Genomic DNA, 18,710 nt, shown 5'->3' on the forward strand with positions numbered 1-18,710 from the left:
CTGATGCAATGTGCTGAGGAACTGAAGGAATTTTGCTTTTCCTTTAAGTGCAAGGCACTGAATATAATAAAAGATTTCAGTCTCAAAGCTTTTCTTAGTTAAAACTGATGAAGGTTAATTCTACTGTTTTGGCATCAAACCTTATTCTTTATATTATAAATGATACTGCAGGTTTGAAGTAAACATAGCGCGACAAAATAGAGAATTCACAGTGAAAAATATTCAGGCTGCAGGTAAGTATATTTTTTAAAAGGGAACAGAGACAAAAAAATTTATTGTACGTCTGATATACTGTGTGGTAAACTGCCGTTCCTACTCCACTGTCAAAAATTGTGTTGCTGCATTTGAAAAGGGGATTTTAGCACGTAGGATGAAGTGCATCCTGAAAGGCTATAAGAGATCATGGTCATATCCTGAGAACTTGTGGGCCATATTACATATTAATCATGAGATTTTGGCCATGAGAAAGCTCTCAACGACGTGTGTTCCTAAATGTCTCAATGCAGACCAAAAGCGCAATGAGTGGTTGCTTCACAATCCGTTCTGGGTCAATTTCATCAGGATCTCCTGGTATTTTTAGATTGTCATGTTACCACTCATGAAACATGGATACACACTTACGATCCAGCAAACAGAGAAGAGAGATATACTGGTTCCCCATGTCCACGGAAGTTAAAAATACAAATATCGCAGACAGGTTGTTCACATTCATCTTTTGGGATAAAGATAAAATACTACATACTGATTACTTACAACATGGTAAAACCATCACGGCAAAGTACTATGTTCAACTTTTCAACAAAATAAAGCAACAAACTCTCCTCAGGTAAAAGGGTGTATGGTTTTTAAACATTTTGAACAAAATATTAAGAAATATTCTGGAATAAACCTTATTAATTTTCAAGGACAACTTTTGGAGAAATATTAACAACAACTGAAACTGATGAAAATTAAACGAAAGAGATAAACACAATGTATGCCACCTGCTTTTCGGCAGAGAAGGGTTTCGGGGCAATTACTGCAGCCTCCACAAAAGTATACAGTTTTGTAGAATGAATCTGACATTCATGACTCACAACGGCAATATCTGATGGAAGATTGTTTTGTGTGTAGTAAATGTGTACGACCCACATGGCAGAATGCAGTTTAATGTAAGCAATATCTTCTGTTTACCATTTGCTCCAGAAAGAAATGGAAATTTTCACCACCTCAGTGCTTATAGAAGTAAGCTTGGGAAGGTATGTGCTTAGAATTATTTCGATTGATTTGGTTCTTTCTGCTTTGGAGCCAGACGAACTGCTTGATGATGCCACCATGCTTTGAGTTAATTTCTTGTTCCTTTTAAATGGGAGCCCTTATTTAGCTATTGCAACAAATCTTCTCCTGATTAAAGTACTCGATATCCCCAAGTAATATGTGCAATGGTAACAGCTTAGCATGTGTGTATTTTGCAATTATTGAAAAGCAGATAGGTGTTGCAGAGCTAAAGTATATGAGTCTGCATAGCAATGTTCAGTACTAAGGTAAGTGCATTGTGGAGCAGCTTTCTTTCGCACGCTATCTGGTAACAGCAGAAGTGTGCACACTAGTCTTTCTCACTTTGTCCTACCACAGAAACAGTGAAGTACCATGCTGCAGTGCAAATGGAGGAGGGAGGAATACTGCAATGTATTTAGTCAAGAAGAGAAATCAATCCTAAAATAGGCTCATCTCCACATGCTAGATTATTCTCGCAGCAGACAGTTCTCTTCAGAGAGCTGAAACCATTAAGCAGTGATCAATATAGAATGCAATGAATGGGCAAACATGGAAACAAACCATGGAGATAAACTGTATGAAAGGAAACAATCAGACAATTAAAAATTACTGTTGAATCCCAAGGAATAGATAACATTTCTCTTAATGAAGATAAAGACACACCACAGCCACCAACACTAGTGTACCCATTTGGTACTTTTCTGAAGTAAGAGAAGCTCCAGAGAAATAATTAAAATTAGTAACAATTCAATTCTCTTAAGGAAATTACAAACAGCTATGAATTCTGTTGAAATAAACTCCAGTAAATTAAGAATGCACATGGATTTCAGTATCTGTTGGAGTGCCCTAAAACCAACACAAACCTATTCTTCCCGGGGCCAGCAAACAATTGGAAAAAAAAGGGGGGGGGGGGGGGTGGCAGTATGGGGCAGATTCAAACGAGAAGAAACAAAATACCTACATCACACAAAAACTGTGTTATGTATTTCTTAGTATGTAATCCACATCTTTAGTTCTAAATTTAAACCTTCACATCTGTGACTGTACAAGATTACCCCATTTTAGGGAAATGTTGCATACCAAGACATAACTGTGGCACATAAATTGTACTTTCCTTTCTTTAATGGGAATTCTGTTACATGCTGATGTCTGTACAGATTTTGTCTTACTATTATTATTAAACTTCCTGGCAGATTAAAACTGTGTGCCGGACCAAGATTCGAACTCGGGACCTTTCCCTTTCGCGGGCAAGTGCTCTACCAACTGAGCTACCCAAACACGACTCACGCCCCATCCTCACAGCTTTACTTCTGCCAGTACCTCGTCTCCTACCCACTGCAGAGTGGAAATCTCATTCTACTATTATTATCTTTTTTTTCCTCAGACTTAAGTCTGGTTAAAAATGGAACGTGACGCGGACCTCGGTCAAGCGTGACTTCCTTGTAACTGTATGGTATATGTTATATTGCATTTAGGAACTTTCGGGTCATTGAACATGTATCAATAATTACAGATTTTTGTAGTTGTATATATATGTTTGGATGTAGCTGTATTGCATTGATGTACTGGTGGATATTGTGAGGTATGACTCCTGTAGTTGATAATATAATTGGTATAATGTTGACTTTATCCTGATGCCACATGTCCTTGACTTCCTCAGCCAGTTGGATGTATTTTTCAATTTTTTCTCCTGTTTTCTTCTGTATATTTGTTGTGTTGGGTATGGATATTTCAATTAGTTGTGTTAATTTCTTCTTTTTATTGGTGAGTATGATGTCAGGTTTGTTATGTGGTGTTGTTTTATCTGTTATAATGGTTCTGTTCCAGTATAATTTGTATTCATCATTCTCCAGTACATTTTGTGGTGTGTACTTGTATGTGGGAACGTGTTGTTTTATTAGTTTATGTTTTATGGCAAGTTGTTGATGTATTATTTTTGCTACATTGTCATGTCTTCTGGGGTATTCTGTATTTGCTAGTATTGTACATCCGCTTGTGATGTGATCTACTGTTTCTATTTGTTGTTTGCAAAGTCTGCATTTATCTGTTGTGGTATTGGGATCTTTAATAATATGCTTGATGTAATATCTGGTGTTTATTGTTTGATCCTGTATTGCAATCATGAATCCTTCCGTCTCACTGTATATATTGCCTTTTCTTAGCCATGTGTTGGATGCGTCTTGATCTATGTGTGGCTGTGTTAGATGATATGGGTGCTTGCCATGTAGTGTTTTCTTTTTCCAATTTACTTTCTTTGTATCTGTTGATGTTATGTGATCTAAAGGGTTGTAGAAGTGGTTATGAAATTGCAATGGTGTAGCTGATGTATTTATATGAGTGATTGCTTTGTGTATTTTGCTAGTTTCTGCTCGTTCTAGAAAGAATTTTCTTAAATTGTCTACCTGTCCATAATGTAGGTTTTTTATATCTATAAATCCCCTTCCACCTTCCTTTCTGCTTAATGTGAATCTTTCTGTTGCTGAATGTATGTGATGTATTCTATATTTGTGGCATTGTGATCGTGTAAGTGTATTGAGTGCTTCTAGGTCTGTGTCACTCCATTTCACTACTACAAATGAGTAGGTCAATACTGGTATAGCATAAGTATTTATAGCTTTTGTCTTGTTTCTTGCTGTCAATTCTGTTTTCAGTATTTTTGTTAGTCTTTGTCTATATTTTTCTTTTAGTTCTTCTTTAATATTTGTATTATCTATTCCTATTTTTTGTCTGTATCCTAGATATTTATAGGTATCTGTTTTTTCCATCGCTTCTATGCAGTCGCTGTGGTTATCCAATATGTAATCTTCTTGTTTAGTGTGTTTTCCCTTGACTATGCTATTTTTCTTACATTTGTCTGTTCCAAAAGCCATATTTATATCATTGCTGAATACTTCTGTTATCTTTAGTAATTGGTTGAGTTGTTGATTTGTTGCTGCCAGTAGTTTTAGATCATCCATGTATAGCAAATGTGTGATTTTGTGTGGGTATGTTCCAGTAATATTGTATCCATAATTTGTATTATTTAGCATGTTGGATAGTGGGTTCAGAGCAAGACAGAACCAGAAAGGACTTAATGAGTCTCCTTGGTATATTCCACGCTTAATCTGTATTGGCTGTGATGTGACGTTATCTGAATTTGTTTGGATATTAAGTGTGGTTTTCCAGTTTTTCATTACTATGTTTAGAAACTGTATCAATTTAGGATCTACTTTGTATATTTCTAATATCTGTAGTAACCATGAGTGGGGTACACTATCAAAGGCTTTTTGGTAATCAATGTATGCGTAGTGTAGGGACCTTTGTTTAGTTTTAGCTTGATATGTCACCTCTGTATCTATTATCAGTTGCTCTTTACATCCTCGTGCTCCTTTGCAGCAGCCTTTTTGTTCTTCATTTATAATTTTGTTCTGTGTTGTATGTGTCATTAATTTCTGTGTGATGACTAAAGTTAATATTTTGTATATTGTTGGTAGGCATGTTATGGGGCGATATTTAGCTGGGTTTGCTGTGTCTGCTTGATCTTTAGGTTTCAGATAAGTTATTCCTTGTGTAAGCGTATCAGGGACTGTGTATGGGTCTGCAATGTAACTGTTAAATAATTTAGTTAGATGTGAATGCGTTGAGGTGAACTTCTTTAGCCAGTAATTTGCTATTTTATCATTTCCAGGGGCTTTCCAATTGTGTGTAGAATTAATTGCTCGGGTGACTTCATGTTGCAAAATTATCACTTCAGGCATTTGTGGTATCATCTTGTATGTGTCTGTTTCTGCTTGTATCCACCGTGCATGCCTGTTATGTTGTACCGGGTTTGACCATATGTTGCTCCAGAAGTGTTCCATGTCTGTTATGTTTGGTGGATTGTCTATTTTAATGTGTGTGTTATCTATTGTCTGGTAAAATCTCTTTTGGTTTGTGTTGATTGTCTGGTTTTGTTTCCTTCTATTTTCACTTTTTTTGTATCTTCTAAGTCGTTTGGCCAATGCTTGCAATTTCTGCTTTTTTTCATCTAATTGCTCTATTGCTTCTTGTTGTGAGATTTTACCTAACCTTTTTCGTTTTTTTTCTGATATTTCATTTCTTATAAATTGTGTTAGCTGTCCAATGTCTTTTCTCAGTTTTTCTATTCTGATCTGTAGCCTGTGTTGCCATGCTGGTTTTGTGGGTTTCTTATGTGTGTTGGTTTGTTCTGATCTCTGCCTAGTGTGTATATTTAGTGTAGTGAGTGCTCCTATATAAACCAGTAGTTGTAACTCTTCCATAGTTGTGTTTTCATTTATTTTGTTGTGTATGATTGTGTTGATAGTCTTTATTGTTGTTTCGACTTGTGGGTTATTTGGCGGTCTATGCAAGAATGGTCTAATGTCTGTATTTGTGTCTTTGTATTCTATATATGTCAGCTGAAATTTATCTTCTATATCTAACATGTGTGTCACTTCGTGTTCTATTTGTGCTTGTTCTGGTGGCTGTCTTAAGATTTCATTTTCCTCTGATTCTTTAATTGATACGTGTTGGTCTTTGTTTGTTTGCTCTGGGATGTTTGAGTCCATTACTGTATTTTCTTCTTCTACTGATTGCACATTATTTTGTTCCAGTATTTGTTGTACTTGTTGTTTGATGTTTTCTAATTCTGACTGGGGTATCCTGTTATTTTTTATTATCACACGGATCTGATCAGCTAGTCGTTGTCCTGTTAAAAATTTTAATTCCGGGTATCTGGTAATAAATGTTGTGTATACTTGTGATCTGTATCCAGTTGTGTTGGTTCCTAGGTCTGTTGCTTGGTAATAACAGAACATGAGGTGTCGATTAACTTCATCTGACCATCTCATCCTCTGTCTTTGTTTTCCTTCTAGGGTGGTTGCAGGAAGCATATCCTGCAAAACACCTCTATTTGGATTTAAATCATTTTCCAGTTGGCTAGCAGTGTCGTTACCATTGTGGGCGGGTATAGGGTTCAAGCGTCGTCCCCGACCATGACGGCACTTGTCCGAGGCTTCTTTAGTTCTGTCCTGAACCAAGTAATCACACTAAAAGGGGGGTTAGCCCTATTAGTGGTTTGTTCTTTTCGTCGTCTTTTACGACTGGCAGAACATACCGGAGGCCTATTCTTTTCCCGGGCCTCCACGGGGAGTATTATTATTATTATTATTATTATTATTATTATTATTAAACAATGGAAGATCCAGGATGGATAACATTGCATTATTATTATTATTAATTTTATTATTATTATTATAGACACAATTATAAACTGATCTATTCATACCACTGTGTGGATTACTTTCTGACAATAGCAGCATATAACCCAAATTTTGTGAGTCGTAAACAACTGGGTGAGGAAAATTTTTATTTTTTGTTTGTTTGGTACTGCTACTGTTTTTACCACAAAGCTGCTTGATAATGCTCAAGAGGGTAAAATCAGCTTATTGACAATTTGTTCATTACAATTTTTGTAATGCCTCACAGATGAAAATGACTTCATTCATGAAATTTATTGTGGCTGTTGTTATAAGCATATTTTGTTTTCCACAACTGATAATGGAACTAAACAACATGGTGCATGTTATACGAGTTATTAATGTAATTATGTACACTGAGGAGACAGGTCATTCCACCTGCAAAGCACAAACATTCCTTTTAATCCTGCTATCTTAAATATACTACTATAAGCACCACCATTTCATAGCTGTTAAATAATAGTGTGTTAGCTGGGCTTCACAATTTGTGGTGATGTGAACTCAAATAATAACCTAGGCCCATTCATAGGTAAAGCAGGTGGTAGATTATGATTGATTAGTAGGATACTGGAAAAACAGTCTGTCCACAATTGAAATTGGTTACAAAACACTTATGTGGCCATTCTTGTAGTACCACTCAAGTGTGTGTGAGATCCATGCCAAATGGGCTCTAATTTGAGATATTCGGCATATAAAAAAAGAACAGCATGAATGGTCCAAGGTTTGCTTGACTGTAGGAGAGCTTCATGGAAATGCTGAAAAACCTAAACCGACAAAGCTTAAAGACCACCAACTGTGTCATGAAAGATTATTTACAAAGTTTTCATAATTCAAGGTGAGGAATATATTACAACCCCCTACCACGTAACGTTCTGGTGGGATCTGTGAACACAAGATTAGTCTAATTATGGTGTGCACACAGACATTTAAGAAATAATTCTCCCCACAGACCAAGGGGGTTGGTAATGGGAGAGAGGGGTACCCTAATATGTGGTACAATGGCACATACCCTCTGACATGTACTTCCGGTGTTTTTCAAAGTATATATAATAAAACCCGGTTTTATGTTACTGCATTTCACATTTTTCCACTTTTCACATTCATTTTTGTCATTTCCAACACAAGCCCTATTCTCTCAATATAATGCTAACAATTGTGTGGTGAAGCATTTCCCACATTTTAAGATTTCTTTGTCATTATTACGACCTTTATTATCAATTTTCTTACAGTTTTCGGCAAAAAGTGCATCATATCCCTGCTCAAAGTCAGCCTCAGAGCAAAGCAGGAAAAATAGATTATCCACAAAGTTATTGATTATGTAACATAGCATAAGCACAGTAAGCAAGACTTCTATTGTCAGCATGTTTGGTCATGTCTGCCCACAGTATAGGTTCGCAGTGTTTAGAATGATGGGAAAATACACTACATCACTCTAGTAGCAACCTTCCTTCTGCTAACTGTGTTGCATCACAACAGCTTTAATTTAATTTCAAGATCATATATACAAATAAACACCACTTTTGAAGATGGTCATCTTTATAACTGGCTTTCATGAATAGTCATTAAATCCACATGAAATTTGTAACTCGTACTAGGCATGCAGTTTTAGGTCGGTACGACCTGATTTCAGACATAAACATTCCTCCCCAAGATGCTCTATAACACAACAATTTCCACCCTCACTCTCACCCAGGATGTCCCTGAACCAAGTAACATCCTTGTCAGCAACAAGCTGGAGATTTCATGCCTACTGTTCTCTGTTTACTATGACTGCCACTTTCAATGTTTTAACCAATATTGTACACAAGTTTTATTTACCATAACTTTATAATGATTATCCCTAATTCTCACATTAGAACACGAATATCTTTTTAACGTGGTTTCACAAAAGAGTGGAGTTAATTGCCATTAGAAAGAAACAAAAGCAATTAATTATTTCAGATTTTTTTAAACAGGAGATATTTAAATTGTTTTACTTTCATATTCTGAACAATATAAAGAGAATGACATTAAGAGTAATTTATTCATTTTTGCTTGTTGTGTTTCCTATGCTTTCCGGTATTTTACATTTTCCTGCATTTCACACTTTTTTGGGTCAGTCTGCTGAAAACTGTATAAAGGGGATTTTACTGTATATAGATATAAATTATTAATGCAATGGTAAACAGTTGCATCACTGCAGATATTTCTACCCCGTAAGTAACTTTTGTTTTCCTTGGTCTTCTTTGAGAGGGATTTGCAAATTCAGTCACAATCAGTGTGTATTTTACTGCACTAAATTCACACATGAAAAATTACAGTAGAAAATCAATGTTTTATCCTTTAGGCTATACAGGAGTGGGAATTAATGCTCAACCACCTCTTTTTTCCTTTTCAGCACCATCACTACTGTACAGTGCTGAGAAAAATGGCATCAGTGCTATCTAGTAGTGGGCAGCAGAGCTCTTTGGAAAGACAGGTACAATGTGAAGCAACATATGAAGTGGACTGTACGAATCCTTCAAACAGAGGTGTAGCTGTGTTTGCAGATAATTCTCTCATTTAGCGTCTAGTAAAGTCATCAAAATATCAATACAAGTTACAAAATAATTTAGGCAAGGTATCTGTAAAGTGGGAAATGTGGCAACTGACCCTGAACAATAAGAAGTATAAGGTCCTCCACTTCTCCACTTGGGTACTAAAAGGACACACAATGCACAATAAATAATACTAATTTATGAGTTGTCAAACCAAATAAATATCTACAGAGTACAATTACAAACCACTTCAACTGGAACCAACACACTGTAAATGTTTGCGAAAGGTGACCCAAAGCACAACACTTAGAAGATGTAACAATTATACTAAAGAGAGTACTTACACTACTCTTGTTCATCCACTTTCTGAGCACTGCTGTGCAGTATGCAGTCCTTATTAGATAGGACTGATGGAGGACATTAAACAAGGGCAGCTCATTTCGTATTCCAGTGAAATGTTGGAGAGAGGGAGAGAGATATAATATGCAGGGAGGGGTCGCAATTATTAAAGAATAAGTATTTTTCGTTGTGGCATGATCCTTTCACAAAACTTCGAACTAGAACTTTTTCCTCTGAATGTGAAAGTTTTGTTGACTCCCACCTACATAGAGACTTGCAGCAGCTATGAACAGATGATGAGTCTTGCCCAATATAATCTAGCTTCGAGAGCTGTCAATCCAGTTTTTGATTGGTTGGGTTGTGGGATTGAATGGACCAGACTACTAGAGCCATTGGTCCCTTTTTCCACGAACTTTCAGCACCCACAAAGAATAAAAACAAACAATGGAGATGACAAGAGACAACACAGGACAAGAAAAACACAGACAGAGACCATACAAAAGGAATTAAAATCACATAGGTTATGACAGCGGTTGGCTGACCATAGAAACAAAAAAAAGGAAAGGCCAACCACCAAGAAACGCACTAAAAATCCCAGTCTAAAATCGTACGCCAAAGGTCAGACTCAACACCAAAAAGGACAAACACTTAATCAAGCGATAAAAACCCCATGCATGAATAAAACTCAAAACTAAACCTGCCATTGCAACATCATCTGATAAAAGTGGAGGAAGCGTATCAGGCAGCGCAAATGTCTGCCTGAGCTGAGTTAAAAGCAGGCAGTCCAACAAGATGTGGACCACCGTCAAAGCTGACCTGCAGCGGCATAAAGGTGGGTCCTCGTGGCGCAATAAATAGCTGTGCGTCATCCAGGTGTGGCCAATGCACAGCCAGCAGAGGAAAACAGAGCCCTTGCAAGAGACCCGCAAGGAGGAGCACCAAGCACCGGTAGCCTCCCTGATGGCCAAAAGTTTGTTGGGTGAAGGAAGGGTGCGCCATTCTTCACCCAAGGTGCAAAGTACCTTCTGCCGCAAAACTGAACTCTCCTAAAGGCCAATCTCCAAGCCTGGTGCATCGACAGCCTGTTTAGCCAGCGTGTTAACATGTTAATTTCCCGGGATGCCGACATGATCCGGGTTCTACACAAAGACCACAGAGCAGCCGCAACAAGGACGCCTGGGTATCCATCACCAGACAAGAGCGAGGGAAACACTGGTCGATAGCTCGTAAACCGTTCAGGGGGTCACTACAGATAATGAACGACTCACCTGAGCAGGAGCGGATATACTCTAGGGCACGAGACAATTCACCAGCTCGGCAGTGAAAATACTGCAGCCAGCCGGCAACGAGCGTTGTTGATAATGGTCCCACAGACTAAGAGCATAACCGACGCGACCAGCAACCATCGAACCGTCAGTACAGACAACATCAGAGGCTTGAAACACAGTAAGGATTGAAAGAAAGCGGTGACAGAGGGCCTCATGTGGGACTGAGTCCTTCAGGCGCTGTGCCAAATCGAGTCAAAGGCATGGGCAGGGCACACACAACAGGGGTATATGCAGAGGGGCCCGGAAAAGAGGTGGAAAAAAACCTCAAGCCCAGAGTTAAGAGCTCTGACACAAACCACGATCGTACACCCTGACTGGGGCCGCCGTTCCGGAAGATGGACGACCAACTGAGGGAACAGGAGACGATAATTGGGATGCCCTGGCAAGCTACAAATGTGTCTAGTATAAGCGGCCAGTAATAATTGGAAACGGAACTGCAATGGAGGGACAGCTGCCTCCACCAGTATGCTGTTGACAGAGCTTGTCCGGAAAGCACCAGTGGCGAGTCTGATCCCACTGTGCAGGATGGGATCCAGCAACTGCAATTCGGAAGGGAATGCTGAACCATATGCCAGGCTCCCATAATATAGATGGGACTGAATTAACGCCTGGTACAGCCGTTGAGGGTACACTGATCGGCACACCAGCTAGTGTGACTCGAGCAAGGAAGAGCGTTAAGATGCCGCCAGCACGTTTGTTTAAGCTGCCGAATATGAGGGAGCCAAGTCAACTGGGGATCAAAAACCAATCCCAAAAACCAATGGGTCTCCACCACAGCAAGAGGTTCGCCATCAAGATAAAGCCGTGGCTCAGGGTGAATAGTGCGTTGCCGGCAGAAATGCATGACGCACGTCTCGGCATCCGAAAACTGGAAGCCATGCACGACAGCCCGAGACTGCGCCTTGCGGATAGCACCCTGCAGCTGCCGTTCAGCAACTGCAATGCCAGTGGAGCTCAAGTACAGGCAGAAGTTGTCAGCATACAAGGAAGCTGACACAGACGTTCCCACTGCCACAGCAAGCCCATTAATTGCAATCAAAAAGATGCAGACACTTAAGACAGAGCCTTGCAGTACCCCATTCTCCTGAACTCAGGAGGAACTATGGGAGGCCGCAACTTGCACACGGAAGGAACAAAGCAACTGAAAATTTTGTATGAAAATCCGGAGCGGAGCCCGAAGACCCCAACCATGAAGCGCAGAGAGGATGTGATGTCGCCATGTCGTATCATATGCCTTCCGCGTGTCAAAAAAGACAGTGACCAGATGCTGATGGCGGGCAAAGGCCGTACAGATGGCAGACTCTAGGCACACCTGATTATCGGTGGCAGAGCGGCCCATATGGAACCCACCCTGAGATGGAGCTAAAAGGCCCCGAGACTCAACTAGGCAACTCAACCTCCGGCTCACCATGCATTTGAGCAACTTGCAAAGAATGTTGGTGAGGCTAATGGGGCAGTCGCTATTCATCTCTAGTGGGTTCTTGCCAGGTGTCAACACAGGAATTATGATGCTTTCCCACCATTGCGATGGGAACTCACTCTCAACCTAGATACCATTTAAAAGGATGTAGGAGGTGCGACTGGCAGTCCACCGAGAGATGTTTGAACATCTGACAGTGGATGCGATATGACCTGGGAGGCACATAAGGGAAAGCAGCTAGGGCACTTTGAAATTCCCACTCACTAAACGGAGCATCGTACGATTCAGGGTGGCATGTGTGAAATGAAAGGCTCCGACGTTCCAACCGCTCTTTCAGGGAGCAGAAGGCCAGTGGGTGATTTGCAAAAGTGGAACTCTGAGCAAAATGCTCCGTTACAGCGGTTTGCAGTTGTGTCAGAGTCAGTACGGACTGCTCCATTCAGTGAAAGAGCAGGTACACTGACGGGGGTCTGATAGCCACGTTGTTGTTGTTGTCTTCAGTCCTGAGACTGGTTTGATGCAGCTCTCCATGCTACTCTATCCTGTGCAAGCTTCTTCATCTCCCAGTACTTACTGCAACCTACATCCTTCTGAATCTGCTTAGTGTATTCATCTCTTGGTCTCCCTCTATGATTTTTACCCTCCACACTGCCCTCCAATGCTAAATTTGTGATGCCTCCATGCCTCAGAACATGTCCTACCAACCGATCCCTTCTTCTTATCAAGTTGTGCCACAAACTCCTCTTTCCCCCAATTCTATTCAAAACCTCCTCATTAGTTATGTGATCTACCCACCTAATCTTCAGCAAACTTCTGTAGCACCACGTTTCAAAAGCTTCTATTCTCTTCCTGTCCGAATTATTTATCGTCCATGTTTCACTTCCATACATGGCTACACTCCATACAAATACTTTCAGAAACGACTTCCTGACACTTAAATCTATACTCAATGTTAACAAATTTCTCTTCTTCAGAAACGCTTTCCTTGCCATTTCCAGTCTACATTTTATATCTTCTCTACTTCGACCATCATCAGTTATTTTGCTCCCCAAATATCAAAACTCCTTTACTACTTTAAGTGTCTCATTTCCTAATCTAATTTCCTCAGCATCACCTGACTTAATTCGACTACATTCCATTACCCTCATTTTGCTTTTGTTGATGTTCATCTTATATCCTCCTTTCAAGACACTGTCCATTCCGTTCAACTGCTCTTCCAAGTCCTTTGCTGTCTCTGACAGAATTACTATGTCATCGGCGAACCTCAACGTTTTTATTTCTTCTCCATGCATTTTAATACCTACTCCGAATTTTTCTTTTGTTTCCTTTACTGCTTGCTCAATATACAGATTGAATAACATCGGGGAAAGGCTGCAACCCTGTCTTACTCCCTTCCCAACAACTGCTTCCTTTCATGTCCCTCGACTCTTATAACTGCCATCTGGTTTCTGTACAAATTGTGAATAGCCTTTCGCTCCCTGTATTTTAACCCTGCCACCTTCAGAATTTGAAAGAGAGTATTCCAGTCAACATTGTCAAAAGCTTTCTCTAAGTCTACAAATGCTAAAACGTAGGTTTGTCTTTCCTTAATCTTTCTTCTAAGATAAGTCTTAAGGTCAGTATTCCCTCACGTGTTCCAACATTTCTGTGCAATCCAAACTGATCTTCCCCGAGGTCGGCTTCTACCAGTTTTTTCATTAGTCTGTAAAGAATTTGCGTTAGTATTTTGCAGCTGTGACTTATTAAACTGATAGTTCGGTAATTTTCACATCTGTCAACACCTGCTTTCTTTGGGATTGCAATTATTATATTCTTCTTGAAGTCCGAGGGAATTTTGCCTGTCTCATACATCTTGCTCACCAGATGGTAGAGTTTTGTGAGGACTGGCTCTCCCAAGGCTATCAGTAGTTCTAATGGAATGTTGTCTACTCCCGGGGCCTTGTTTCGACTCAGGTCTTTCAGTGCTCTGTCGAACTCTTCACGCAGTATCGTATCTCCCATTTCGTCTTCATCTACATCCTCTTCCATTTCCATAATATTGTCCTCAAGTACATCGCCCTTGTGAAGACCCTCTATATACTCCTTCCACCTTTCTGCTTTCCCTTCTTTGCTTAGAACTGGGTTTCCATCTGAGCTCTTGATACTCATACAAGTGGCTCTCTTTTCTCCAAAGGTCTCTTTAATTTTCCTGTAGGCAGTATGTATCTTACCCCAAGTGAGATAAGCCTCTACTTCCTTACATTTGTCCTCTAGCCATCCCTGCTTAGCCATTTTGCACTTCCTATCGATCTCATTTTTGAGACGTTTGTATTCCTTTTTGCCAGCTTCATTTATTGCATTTTTATATTTTCTCCTTTCATCAATTAAATTCAATATTTCTTCTGTTACCCAAGGATTTCTACTAGCCCTTGTCTTTTTACCTACTTGATCTTCTGCTGCCTTCACTATTTCATCCCTTCTTCTACCGTATTTCTTTCCTCCTTTCCCATCAATTGTTCCCTTATGCTCTCCCTGAAACTCTGCATAGCCTCTGGTTCTTTCAGTTTATCCATGTCCCATCTCCTTAAATTCCCACCTTTTTGCAGTTTCTTCAGTTTTAATCTACAGTTCATAACCAATAGATTGTGGTCAGAGTCCACACCTGCCCCTGGAAATGTCTTACAATTTAAAACCTGGTTCCTAAATCTCTGCCTTACCATTATATAATCTATCTGATACCTTCTAGTATCTCCAGGATTCTTCCATGTATACAACCATCTTTTATGATTCTTGAACCAAGTGTTAGCTATGATTAAGTTATGCTCTGTACAAAATTCTACCAGACGGTTTCCTCTTTCATTTCTCTCCCCCAATCCATATTCACCCACTATGTTTCCTTCTCTCCTACTCTCGAATTCCAGTCACCCATGAGTATTTTCGTCTCCCTTCACTACCTGAATAATTTCTTTTATCTCATCATACATTTCATCAATTTCTTCGTCATCTGCAGAGCCAGTTGGGATATAAACTTGAACTACCATAGTAGTCATGGGCTTCGTGTCTATCTTGGCCACAATAATGCGTTCACTATGCTGTTTGTAGTAGCTTATACGCATTCCTATTTTTTTATTCATTATTAAACCTACTCCTGCATTACCCCTATTTGATTTTGTATTTATAACCCTGTATTCACCTGACCAAAAGTCTTGTTCCTCCTGCCACCGAACTTCATCCATTCCCACTGTATCTAACTTTAACCTATCCATTTCCCTTTTTAAATTTTCTAAACTACCTGCCCGATTAAGGGATCTGACATTCCACGCTCCGATCCATAGAACACCAGTTTTCTTTCTCCTGATAATGACGTCCTCTTGAGTAGTCCCCACCCGGAGGTCCGAATGGGGGACTATTTTACCTCAGGAGTATTTTACCCAAGAGGACGCCATCATTATTTAACCATACAGTAAAGCTGTATGCCCTCGGGAAAAATTACGGCTGTAGTTTCCCCTTGCTGATAGCCATAGAGTCACCTAATCTTGGCCCAAACTTGTGATGGAGAGGTACGGAGGCCAATGGTGGAGTCATACCTTTCCCAGCACTGCTGCTTGCATTGGAGAATGATGTAGCGGGCCTGCGCATGGAGCCGTTTAAAGACGATGAGTTGTTCCAATGAGGGATGTCGCTTGTGACGCTGGAGTGCCCACCTGTGATCTTGGGCAACCACCAAGGCACAGTCCTCCACCTAGGAGACCCAGAGGAACAGGGTATGGCAGATTCTGCGGCAGTAACGATGCCGGTGGTGACCGAGTGACCCTCCGCGTCAATGGCTAAGTAGTGGCAATGGAGGTGAAGAAGTCCCAGTCAGCCTTATTCATAGGCCATCTGCACAAGCTCGCAGAAGAGTGATGCTGTGGCAGTGACAGGAAGATCGGAAAGTCATCACTATCGCATAAGTCTTCATGCACACTCCATTGAACAGATGGTAATAGGCTAGGGCTGCAGATCGAAAGGTAGATGGCTGAGTTCGTGCCATGCACTACACAGAAATGTGTGAAGGCACCATTACTTAAAACTGAAAGGTCGAGCTGCACCAATACTTGCTCAACATTGCTGCCTCGGCCTGTTGCCACTGATCCACCCCACAGAGGTTTATGGGCATTAAAGTTGCCCAGTAACAGAAAAGGTGATGGCAGTTGGGCTATCAGTACAGCCAAGACATGCTGCGAGACATCACCATCCAGTGGAAGATAGAGACTGCAGACACTATCATCCTTTGGCGTCCACACCTGAACAGCGACAGCCTCTAAAGGTGTTTGTAGAGGGACAGACTTCCTGTAAAGAGAGTGAAGGACATAGATGCAGATGCCTCCAGATACCCTCTCATAAACTGCCTGGTTCTTATAATAACCCCGATAGCCATGGAGAGAAACCAAGTTTCCTGTAAGGGTTGAAGGCTGAGAAGTTGTTGGAGCTGAGCAAGATGGTGGAAAAAACCACTGCAGTTCCACTGGAGGATGACACTGTCCATGGCCGAGAAAGGTGTGAAGGGACCGAGGAGGCAGATTATGCCACTGGGCGACCTGCTGTACCGATGGGAGCGACATCCATCATGTCTGAGGGACCGCCGAGATCTAGGTCCTCAGTGGACGCCAGAATCTCCACCCCATCCTCAGACACAGTGCTTGTAGGTAGCGATGGAGTGGATGCCACTGCAATTTCCTTGGTCTTAGGGGTCCTTGGGTTGCCCTTGCTGGGAGGGCTTCTTTGATTCAGTCTCCGGGGCTGAAGAGGACCATGAAGCCCTATGACCATCTGCCTGGGGATTCCTCATCCCCTGGCGGGTGTCTGGTTGGTTTGCCACTGGTAGGAACCTGGGAAGGGAATGGCCAAAGGGATCCCTTCCTAGCGACAGAAGCCGAAGAAGACTTATGCTTCTCCGGCTTAGATAGAAGTGGGGACTGGTGTCCCCGATGGTGGGAAGGGGGGCAGTGGGGGGGCAGGAGGGGGGGGGGGGGTGCTGCTGCTCCTGAGGTAGGTGGTGCAGGAGCAACAGGGAGGGAAGTGCCCCCCCCACCATCAAGAGGGCAGGTGTCGTCCTTTGGCTCAAAGAGCTGACTGTATGTGGTGCAATGGATGGAGCTGTAAAGCTGTAACAGGAGTGACAGTGGTGGCATAAGGTGAGGTCATGCACACAGGATGAAACCATTCAAATTTCTGTTTAGCCTCAGTGCAGGTCAGTCCATCCAGGGTCTTGTATTCCATTATTTTCCTTTCCTTCTATAGAATCTTACAGTTCGGTGAGCAAGGGGGATGGTGCTCTCCGCAGCTGAAACAGATGGGAGGTGAGGCACATGGAGTATCGGGATGGGATGGACGACCACAATCGCGACATATGAGGGTGGAAGCACAGCGGGAAGACATATGGCTGAACTTCCAACATTTAAAGTACTGCACTGGGGGAGGCATATATGGCTTGAAATCACAGCGGTAGACCATCACCTTCACCTTCTCGGGTAATGTGTCACCTTCGAAGGCCAAGATGAAGGCACCAGTGGCAACCTGATTATCCCTCGGACACCGGTGGACGCGCCGGACGAAATGGACACCTTGTCACTCTAAGTTGGTGCGCAGCTAGTCATCGGACTGTAAAAGATCCCTGTGGAAGATAATGCCCTGGACCATATTTAAGCTTTTATGGGGTGTGATAGTAACAGAAACATCTCCCAGCTTCTTACAACAGAGTAATGCCCATGACTGGGCAGAGGATGCTGTTTTTATCAAGACTGACACGGACCGCATTTTTGACAAGCCCTCCACCTCCCCAAACTTGTCCTCTTAATGCTCTAAAAAGAACTGAGGCTTCATGGACACAAAGGATTTCTCATCAGCTCCCGTACAGACTAGATACCAGGGCGAATATGTCTAACTGTCATTCATAGCCTTTCGTTCCTTCCATGGTGTGGCCAGGGAGGGGAATGATTTGGGGTCATACATGTTTGCATTAAAGTGAGCCTTCGAACGCTTAGAGACTGCTGGTGGCTGGCCAACAGCAAGAGAAGATGTGCCACACTTCATTGCATGTCATCCACCCTCATGCCACCTACTCCGACCAAGGGCCCTCCCCACATACACCACCCGGCCTCAGCAAGGGTCATCTGGCAGGATGGCCACTGCCGGGAGTCCCGATGCCCCAGGGAGATGGGCACCTACTCCTTGGCATACGTGGAGAGTTTACGGAGCAAACATTAGTAGAGCGATCCCTGTGTTGTCAGGGGGCTACAACCAACAGGGTACATGGTGGCCCCACCACAACGGACTGGCTACCGTGCTGGATATGAGGTGGCATAATGGTCGTCATCAGCACAGAAAGCGACACTGCAGAGTGCATGGTGGAAATCGCACCCAGGAAAGTATCTTCGCCCAAGAGATGGAGAGCGAGCGGGCCTGCAATGCGACGACGAATAAGCTCGCTAAAGGTCTCGATGTGCGATGGACACAATATACCAAGTAAGGCACCCTTCCCCAATTATCTCGCTCTTTGGAATAATTTTGAAATATGGTGGTCAAATTCAAGAGAGGACCATTACGTAAGGGCTGAAAGTTTGAGACTCCTTTTAGTCACCTCTTACGACAG

At 41.7% G+C, this 18,710-nt stretch overlaps 1 protein-coding gene across 3 annotated transcripts in view; it reads right to left on the bottom strand.

The window, feature by feature from the left end:
* LOC126176020 (zinc transporter 9) overlaps window positions 1–18,710 on the bottom strand; it is a 173,757-nt gene that overhangs the window by 81,854 nt on the left and 73,193 nt on the right. The window lies entirely within an intron of this gene.

The sequence above is a fragment of the Schistocerca cancellata genome, chromosome 3, assembly GCF_023864275.1.
Source record: "Schistocerca cancellata isolate TAMUIC-IGC-003103 chromosome 3, iqSchCanc2.1, whole genome shotgun sequence".
NCBI classification, from domain to species: domain Eukaryota; kingdom Metazoa; phylum Arthropoda; class Insecta; order Orthoptera; family Acrididae; genus Schistocerca; species Schistocerca cancellata.